Here is a 10,500-nt window from a genome sequence, read left to right as displayed (position 1 = left end):
ATCCATCAGTAAAACCCCCAGGACACGGAGGAACCTTCCCCCCCTTCTTCCTCTGCTTCGGTACCCCGTAGCGCCGATGCCACCATCACCTTCGGCCTCGTCCGCCGCGACCAACGCCTTGCTCGACCCCGTACTCCTAGGCAACCGTGCCACCCGCGGATGGGTGCGTATTGGCTCCCTGAGTACACCGGTGGGCCAAGCGCCATGGGAGGTGGTCGGGGTCGCCGGCAATAATCGCCGGAGTCATCGGCCGCGCCAGCCGCTCGAGGTTGAAGACGACCGCGATGGCCTATGGGCGGGCCCTGCACGTCAGCGAGTCAGCGCCCGGGCCCGCGGGTTTTAAGTGGAAACGGCTTCACCGAATCCGCCTTCGACGTGGCCGTTTCCCGCACGCTGCTGAGCTGCTGGGCCGGCCCACTAGCTATCTCACGCCCAGAGCATCTTTTAGGTATAAGCCTAAACTTTCCCCTTTTCTTTTATTCTGAAGTTCTAAAATCCCTAATCAATTCATTTTAACTCAAATTTGTTGATTCAAATTCCTAGTGACCCCATAAATCATTACCTACCTCCAGGAGTACCATGCACATTTTTCCAGAATGCTTTCTTTCACACATATTTCACAAAACCCAATTTCCCTATTTTTGTGATGGACTTTGGAAAATCACAGAGAGATGATCTTTGATCCAAATGCCATGATTCAAATTTCTAGATGCTTCTAAGTTCATAACTTAGGTTATGAACATTTTTATTAATACTTTCTGTGCAACACAATATAATGAGCCATTTCTTCATATTTGTCAAGTTTGCAAATTCATAGGAAATTCCTTTGAACTCCAAATCCAGCGAAACCAACTCCTAGATGCTTCTAAAATAATTCTTTGATAAATGGGTGCCTTTACTCATTTTCTAAAATAATATTTCTATATACTTCTTGCAAATCCACAAATCCCTTGGTTCGATCGTATTGAAATGTTCAGAGATATCCATTGATCAAATCCCAATAAAACCACTTTGGTCATACCTCATATGACCAAAGGTATCCTAGAAAAGTCCAACTTGCATTTTTAGAGCACTTTTATTTCTGCCTTATTGTGTTGCTTATTGTGATTGTTTCCGACGTTAGTTGACGAAGTAGACGGAGTAATTGGAGAAGGACCAGAAGATTTCAAGACTCTGATGAATCAGGCAAGCAACCCTTTGACCATGTCCACGAAACCCTTTTTATACATGTCATACAACACTTTATTATTGTTGCATTGGAATCATGATGAGGTGGTAACCACTTTGGTGGGTTGCCTTCGTAACTTCCTTGTTGATACTTGCATTGGGCATGACCCTACCTTCCTATGAGGGTTATGCCGGTGGGAGTAGATAGGATGCTAAAGTAGATGCTACGCAAAAAGGGACGGGTGTATGCATGGTGAAGGAGACAAAGTACTTTCAAAAGACTTTTCGAAAACCCGTCGGGTGCCCCTTATGCCCGAGGGAGATAATGAGATGGGTAACCACTTGATGACGAAGTGGTGTACCGAGGCAAGTGTGTGTGTTGTTTTCAAAAACAGATTGGTTTAAGTTGCGACCGTTATTCCAACCATACATGCGCAACCACTCTACCCTTATATGGGAAAGGGCATTATTGATTACCTAGGCCGATACTAGCTTGGATCCCGCATTACTAGTGACGGGGGAGAGTTGGTGCTCTCTCTTGGGACGGGGTCGTGCCAGGTAGGGCGGCCATGACTGTTTTTACAGGGCACCGGATACACCGTTGCATCCCCTCTCGGATGTTACGATCTCGAGTGAGTCTCGTATGATGTACATCATGAGGATAAGGAACAACGAGTGGACTCCTTGTTAGTGTCGTCTAGGGAAAGATAGTGATCGGGTGCTTACCCCGGGTACTTGAGGTATCGCGTGTCGTGGATGACATGGAAGTTCCCCGGATCTTGTGGGTACAGTGTGCAACCTCTGCAGAGTGTAAAACTATTCGAATAGCCGTGTCCACGGTCAAGGACAGTTGGGTAACCGCTCTTGGGCTACGTCCACATGTTTACAAACTAGTGTGTGTTTGGATAAGTGGGAAAAATCTACTTGGGTTGGTGCCCACTCTATTTGTGTTGATATTTGTAACCTGTCCTCATGGTTACTTGAATTCTCCTGATGCATGTCTTACAAATTGTTGGACATGTCATTGCACTCAAAACTAGCTTTCTGCAAAAAATTACCTATATCATGCAATGTTGTATCTTGAACCAAAACATGGGTTGCTTGCGAGTACATTCAAAGTACTCATTGGCTTGCCACTGGTTATTTTATTGGCCAGGCATGAAAGAACAAGATATAATGAGGAGTACCCTGGTGACGAACATGCGAGCTAGGACGCTTCCCAGTCAGAATGCCTGTAGGGTTAAGGCGGATGGCATGGGTCCAAGTTATCGATGAAGATTTCTGCTGCGAAGTTAGACTAAAGACTTGACCATAGTGGTCATAATTTATGTAAGACGGTATGTATGGATGTAAGACTCTTGTTATTCAGCTTCTATGTGTTCAGTGAGCATTGATCTCTGGGATCACTGTACACGTGCATTCAGTGATCACGGCTTATGAGTCGGGGTCCCCACAATCTACCACGAGATCAGAGAGGCTAGCCTATGGTATGATTGTTGTTCGTCCCGCGGACTTAAACGCTCTGGTTTATATAGACACCAGAGAGGACTAGGGTTACACAGAGTCGGTTACAATGGGAGGAGATCTTCCTATCGTATCGCCAAGCTTGCCTTCCACGCCAAGGAAAGTCCCATCCGGACACGGGGCGGAGTCTTCAATCTTGTATCTTCATAGTCCGGGAGTCCGGCCGAAGGTCATAGTCTGGCCATCCAGACACCCCCTAATCGAGGACTCCCTTAGTAGCCCCTGAACCAGGCTTCAATGACGACAAGTCCGGCGCGCAAATTGTCTTCGGCATTGCAAGACGGGTTCCTTCTACGAATACTTCATAGATGATGTTGAACACAAGGATAGTGTCCGACCCTGAAAGATAAGTTCCACATGCCACCGTAGAGAGAATAATATCTGCACAAATCTAATCTGCTGATGTATTCCGTAGCGTGACGTCACGGCTAGGCCTTTATTCGAATCGTTTTACTGTTCCACCTCAGCACGTTTAGCGAGGCGGTTTCCTTGGCACGTCTTGTCAAAGCAGAGATCCTGTCCCCTTTTTCCTGGATTCTCATCAATACGGGCGTGGGTAACCCAACCGTGCCTTTGGTATGAATCCCTAATTGAAAGCGAGTCTCAAACGGTTACGGGGAGGGCTCTTGGTATTCGACTCCTTTATAAAGGGACCAAGGCTCGGCTTCCTTCTTCTCAATCCAATCGAATCCGCCCCTTGCTTTGAGTTCCAACACCCAAAGCTCTAGTTTCAGGCGCTTTGGACCTTCGACGATGTCCGGCTCTGACCTTCAAGGTCGGTGGATGCCTTCCTCCGTTACGGAAGAAGACGTGCGAAACCTGAGAGATGCCAGGTATCTAACCGGAGAAATCTCGCATAGGCTGCCTGCTCAAGGCCAGGCCATTCCCACTCCCCAGCCCGATGAGAGCGTGGTGTTCGCATCTCACTTCCTTCATGGGCTAGGCTTCCCGATTGATCCCTTCGTGAGGGGACTTATGTTTTATTACGGGCTAGAGTTCCACGACTTAGCTCCGGAGTCCATCCTCCATCTCATCATTCATTGTCGTGTGTGAGGCCTTCCTCCATATCACTTCTTACTTTGGATTGTGGCTAAAAACCTTCAAGGTGGAACCGAAGATGATCGAGGGGCAGCACGCTGGGTGCGGAGGAGCTATAATAAGCAAGATGGACGACACTCCCTGGCCCGAAGGCTCTTTTCAAGAGGATCTCGGCTTATGGCAATGGGACTAGTTTTACATCACAGCCCCCAGGGGCACCACATGGGTGGCTCCACCTACTTTTCGCTCGGGTCCCCCACCATGGCTAGCGTCATGGGTTAATGAAGGACTTATCTGGGGGCCGCCCAAAGACGTGCCCTTGCTGCAGGACCGCATTCGAGATCTTCTAGAAAGAGATATCAATTTTATCATAGTGGCGCAAGTCATGCTGATTCACCGCATACTGCCCTGCAAACGTCGACCTCTCCGCCTGTGGGAATTTAATCTGGAGGGACCGTGAGTCCTCCAACATTTCATGGGTGTGACACCCGTGGAGATGTACAAATTGTTCTTCAGATCACAAGCAAGGTGTCCGGATTTGTCCGAGGACGCATGTCTGAGCTGCAATCGCCCGGATGCTAAGGTAAGTAGCCCCGTATTTGGACACACCATCCGTATTTTCGTCACAAAATTACCCTTAACAGAGTTGTCCTTTGAACATGAGTGGATAGTGAAGGCAAAGCTTATCAGGTGTCCAGCCCCCCTGCCCGAGACCGCGTCGAATCCCATGCTAACCAGGATGCTGGAGGTCGTGCTTTTGGCAGAAGGTGAAGGGGGAACCAAGGAGCTACTGCCTCCGCGAAGGAGGCTGTTAGGAAGGGAAGAATCGAAAATTCCCCCGACCAGGGAAAGAAAAGGACTGCCTCTGAAGACCCGGAGGTGATGGCCTCAAAACAGGGGAAGAAATCTTCACTAGAGGGTTCGGCACCGGAGAACGCCTCGGCCGAATCGCCCCCTACAGGGGACCCGCTTTCTCCCGAGACATAAGTGAAGGGAGGGGTTCCATAATAAATGACACTCCTGTCTTATTTCTGAGGAAAGTGACCGAAACATTACCTTGCAGTTCGGATCTCAACCCTTCTCAGCAGAGCTCATCTTCAGGGGATCTTCGTCCGGATATGATAGAGAGCGAAACGCTTCCTCTTGTTGCACCGTCTCACGAGGCAGGTGACCCCAAGGTGTCGTCTCGTAGGGTTTTCCCAAGTCCGGACCCTGAAAAGGGTGGTCAGGCTAGTCCGGCACCCTCTGGTGCACAGTCGGAGGGGCTGAAGGATCTGCTTGGTAGGGCGTCCATCTCAGAAGAACACCGTATGTTGATGAATACGGTGATTGGAAGGGTTTCATCCGCGGAAAGCAGATTGTACAAGGCTGCCAATAGTTTGCTAACAGGCTTTGAGGTATGCACAAAGTTGTACCTTTTGGTAGAGCCACATATTAAATGCGCCCTGTATGAATAGTAGCCCCTGTGACTCTGTGTGTTGTCAAGAGTGACGGCGCATAGAGGATCATAACCCCAGGTATAATATGTCGCCTTTTCCATGAAGGTGGTGAGGTGTTCGGTGGCTAGCCGGACTGATGAATCTGCCGAGCTAAAGCGGCAACTTGACGTAGCAGATGCCGACATCGCGCTTGTAAGTAAGCGGCTGGACGAGGCACAAGGTATGTTCCAAAGACACCTGGTAATAGGAGCTCGATGCTCGGGCCTGATATATATGTGCTTAATGTATATGGTGCTGCTGCCGTGGAGAACCTTCGGGTGGAACTTGCCCAAACCAAGGAGCAAGCAAGGAGAAGCGATGCGGCTGCTGTTAAAGCGGCAGAAGAGCTAAAAGCCGAACAGGCTGCTCACTGCCAGAGCAAAAAGGTTGTAGCCGAAATGGCCATAAAATTGAAGGATGCTACCGACCGTTGTAAATTTCTTGAACAAGAAGATAGGGTGTCTCAGAAGGACCTTGAAAAGATCGCTATCGAAGCCAAGGATACTCGCTTTGCAATGAGACCTATGAAGGAGGAGCTGTGTCAGGCCGGAGATATCACGTCTGGAAAGCCCTATATGCTGCAGATGAAGTTCGGAGACCCCAAGTATGCTCCGTTAGACTGGCAGTGGAGTGCGGAAACACTTATCTGGATTTGGCAGCTAGTGCGGCAGACGCGACCAAACACTTCCGCGGCCGAGGTGACCATGGATTGGAAGAGCTTTTCTGGTCGTAGTTCCACAATCCAGAACGCCCACTTTCGGTATCCGACCGTTTGGCCGCCTGGGCGGAGCTGAACAGGTTATCCAGACTTGCCATGAGGTATGTTGCGAGTCGTCTGTGGCCGGAGAAGCCGGAGCCGAAGAGTTATTTTGGCTTCGTGCAGCAATTCCTTGGTTCGGTGCTGCATGCTGATGCAATGAAGAGGTCGGCGTGCATAGAGGGCGCATAGATGGCTCTTGCCCGTGTCAAAACATACTGGGCGGATATGAAGGCCAGTGTTGTTGCATCCCGGGATTCGGACGAAAGCCGAGTACCTGCCAAGCACTATTTTGAGGAAGTTCTCCATGGCGCTCGTTTAATAGAGTCACAGTGCTCGAAGGATGTTGTGTTCGAATAGCTTATACTATTTGTAAAACGAATATTTTGATGGAAAAAGCTTTTTATACTTGTGCTTGCAAGAATTATGATGCCTCCTGTGCGGCCGTTTAATGTATATATGTGTATATAACCTGAAAGATGGCGGTCATTGGCTTCGGCCCCCACGCATAGAATGCGGGGCTGTTTGCAAAATGACGCCTTTCCACACTTAATCCAACGTCTTGGTCCTATAAAGGAGGTGGTGGCGCGGAGAACTAGGCAACCGGACTATAATGCTTTATCACTTTCACTTAGCCATAGGAGTTTGACAGTGGGGCTACTGAATAGCCCCTAGGGGCACCGCGCTCACCCGAATTCGGGGCGCGAGCGTGCCTGACCGAGAAGCGGCCCTTCGTTAATGCGGAGGAATCCTAAAGATTTTGAAAGTCATCGAGTGGTTGACCAGTCTCTCGCTATATCATGACAGTCAGATTTCGGCTTTCTCTACTGAGGTGCTCGCCTGGCCGAACCGAGGCACAATCGCAGTAGTTCTCCTAGTGCCACGTTAGCCGATATGACGGAACGTAAGGCAGCAAAACACAGGAGCAGGGCAAATCCAACATTTGACCAAAGACATGATTCGGAGCTGATGCATATATGGCCAAACTTGCGACGCCGAACACTCCCTAAGGTATTCGGTCTTTATTAGGACGGGCCGAAATAGAGCCCTTGGTAAAAAACCTACTGGTGTCCAGGTACGCGCAAAAATTCTGGCGTGGCCACATGCCAAGACGCCAGCCTCCTCCTTGGTTATAGAGAAAACGGGGGGATGTTGTCAACAAGAGACAGTAAAAAAGGTTTACACAGGGTCTTAATCTGAAAAGAATCCTTGAAACGGGTCCATGCTGCATGTCTGCGCCTGTGTCTCCGTTGTGCCGTATCCTGGACGGGCGTAGCACGATGTTTGTCTGTGAAAGAGAGGAACTTAGTAAAAAATAAGCGTGCGAGAAATCTATATTAAAATAGACAAAATATAGTTGGAGCAAGAATTGAGCCGTATTATCTCCGGGCGTGAACACGCGGAGCCCCTTGTACGGGGTTATGCGGCTATTAAGCATGTTTATGCCGGACTTGTCGATCCGTGTCCGGGATAGTAGGGCTGGACTAGTGGGTAGCTGTCCAGGCGGCCGCACCTTTGCCCGTACTTTGGGGGTCAATTTATATTCCCCTGTAATGAAATGATGCCCCTTGGGCCGGGCATTTTAAGTGTAAGGGATACGTAATGCGGTATTGCATTAAAGTGGGCGAAAGCTTCACATCCCAGTAGCGCTTGATAGCGACTTACGAATGGGGCGATGTGGAATGTTAGCTTTTTGCTTCGGAAGTTGTCGGGTGAGCCGAACGTGACTTCTAACGGGAGGGAACCCATACTTTGGGTATCTTGACCCGACGTGACTCCTTGAAAGGAAGTGTTGCCATGGCGGATTATAGCTGGGTTTACCCCGAGTTTGCGGATTGTGTCCTGATATAATAGGTTCAAGTCACTGCCGCCGTCCATAAGGACTTTTGTAAATTGGAGTCCGTTAATAATCGGATTCATGACCAAGGCAGTCCAGCCTACGTTCCGGGTTCCTTTGGAGTAATCCTGATGATCGAAGGTGATTGGTTGTAACAACCAGTGGCGGTGCTCCTCTGGGGCTGGCCGTACAACGCGTGTCTTCGTAAGCGCCGTTCTGTTTTTCCCTTTTGTCATTTGAAGTGAATTTACTGTCTTGACTTCTTGTGGGAACTTCTTTTGTTCTCCGGTGTTCTGCTTGTGGGGTGCGTCGTCATCCTCGCTTGGTCTGTCGAGACCCTTGTGTTCGGCATTGAGTTTGCCGGACTGCTTGAAGACCCAACAATCTCTGTGGGTATGGTTTGCAGGTCTCCCAGGAGTGCTGTGGATTTGACATATTTTGTCCAAGATTTTGTTGAGGTTGGATAGCTCGTCCCTGTCATCTTTGGGGGGCGGCTTTTTCTGATTTTGTCGAGAGCTTTTGAATCCGACGCTTACTACCGTGCTCATCGGGCTGTTGTCCTTTATCCAGCGCGGTTCTTTGTTACGGTGTGGTTTCCCGTTCCCATCTCTGGGTTCGGATGTATTCGGGTCGCTAGTGCTGCTTCTTGCCAACCAGCTGTCCTCTCCTGCACAAAAGCGGGTCATGAGGCTTGTTAATGCGGCCATTGTTCTTGGGTTTTCTTGGCCGAGGTGTCTGGTGAGCCATTCGTCTCGGACACTGTGCTTGAAAGCTGCTAGAGCCTCGGCGTCCGGACAGTCGACTATCTGATTCTTTTTAGTGAGGAATCTGTTCCAGAGTTTCCGGGCTGACTCTCCGGGCTGCTGAGTTATATGACTTAGATCACCTACATCCGGAGGTCGGACATAGGTCCCTTGAAAATTTGCCCGGAAAGCATCCTCGAGCGCTTCCCAACTTCCCATGGTGTTTTCGGGAAGGCTTTTAAGCCAATGCTGGGCTGGCCCTTTGAGCTTAAGGGGTAAGTATTTTATGGCGTGGAGGTCATCTCCTCTGGCCATGTGTATGTGGAGGATATAATCCTCGATCCAGACTCCAGGGTCTATTGTTCCGTCATATGCTTCTATGTTTACGGGCTTGAATCCCACTAGAAATTCGTGGTCCAGCACCTCATCGGTGAAACACAGGGGATGCGCGGCGCCCCTGTATTTAGGTGTGCCGCGATGTTCGGATTTTTTTGCATTGCATTGCCCACTGGAGCTTGCTTTCTCGGCCCGTAGATGGATCTGGTTGGGCCAGTTTTTTGATGCGAATTCTTGGACGGGTCACGCGCTGTATTGAGTGCGGCACCTTTCGTTGCTTGAGATCGATCGTGGGGTCGTCTATCTGGCCTTGTGGCTTCCTTATTTTTTGACTGCTGGGGCTTTATGTCCTCTTCATCAAATTCCGGAAGTAGTTTTCGCTTCGGATAGCTCTTTGTATGACGACTGTTGCCGTATTTGTGTGCGGTATTGAGTACTTTGCCCCATCTGATCCTGAGTGCATCTTCCGCTGTTTTGAGCCTCCGCTTCTGCTTTTTCAGGCTACCTGCAGTGGCAACGAGCCTTTGGTGGAGGTTCTCATGTTCCAGCAATTTGTCCGGTGTGAGGTCGTCTGGACTATTATCTTTCCCGGGGATGGGTTGTTCAGATTGTCCGCCCTGTTTGGACGGTTGCTCGATGGCATGTTCGTCTTCCGTTGATTCACCCTGCTCTATGGCCAGGTCTTTGTCGAGGTGGGGCTTGGCCTTGCGCTTACGCCGCCGCTTTGATTGTTTTTCCAGGGAGCGATCCCTGGTTGTGCCCTTTTGATCCTCGTTGTCATTTCTGTTAGGTGTGTCCACCATGTATATGTCATATGACGAGGTGGCTTTCCAGTTCCCTATAGGTGCTGGTTCTTGGTCGTCTCCGTCATCGGCGTCCATACCGTCGATGTCTTCGGAGTCAAAGTCGAGCATGTCGGTTAAATCGTCGACAGTGGCTACGAAGTGGGTGGTGGGTGGGCCTCGAATTTCTTTGTTGACCGCATCCCAACCATGCTGACCGTAATCCGGCCAGGGCTCTCCTGACAAAGAGAGAAACTTTAGTGAATTCAGGATGTCGCCAAAGGGTGAGTGCTAAAAGACGTCTGTGGCGGTGAACTCCATGATCGGAGCCCAATCGGGTTCAATCGGAAGAGGTGCGTGATATACGGAGTCCGGAACGGGGTCCGGCACCTTAGAGTCACGGGCCCTGCGAAGGACTAGGCTGGTATTCGGCTCTATCGCCGTAGAGATTGCGGCTCCTGGGGTGGCGTCCAACCGTCCATCCCCGACTAGCGCAGTAGGCTCCGAGCTAATGGTCGGAGCGGACACCTGAGCGACGCTCTGGGCGTTGTCCGGCGGGAGAGCTAAATCATGCCCATCATGACAGTGCGGCATGCTCGGCCATGGCTCGAATCCATTGAAGATCAATTCCCCGCGGATGTCGGCCGTGTAATTTAAGCTTCCAAACCTGACCTGATGGCCAGGGGCGTAGCTTTCGATCTGCTCTAGATGGCCAAACGAGTTGGCCCGCAGTGCGAAGCCACCGAATACGAAGATCTATCCAGGGAGAATGGTCTCACCCTGGACCGCGTCGTGATTGACGATCGAAGAAGCCATCGGGCCTAAAGGCGATGACACA

The sequence above is a fragment of the Triticum dicoccoides genome, chromosome 4B, assembly GCF_002162155.2.
Source record: "Triticum dicoccoides isolate Atlit2015 ecotype Zavitan chromosome 4B, WEW_v2.0, whole genome shotgun sequence".
Classification (NCBI taxonomy): Eukaryota; Viridiplantae; Streptophyta; class Magnoliopsida; order Poales; family Poaceae; genus Triticum; species Triticum dicoccoides.
The sequence above is the reverse complement of the archived record's forward strand: the minus strand, read 5'-3'. Positions refer to the sequence as shown.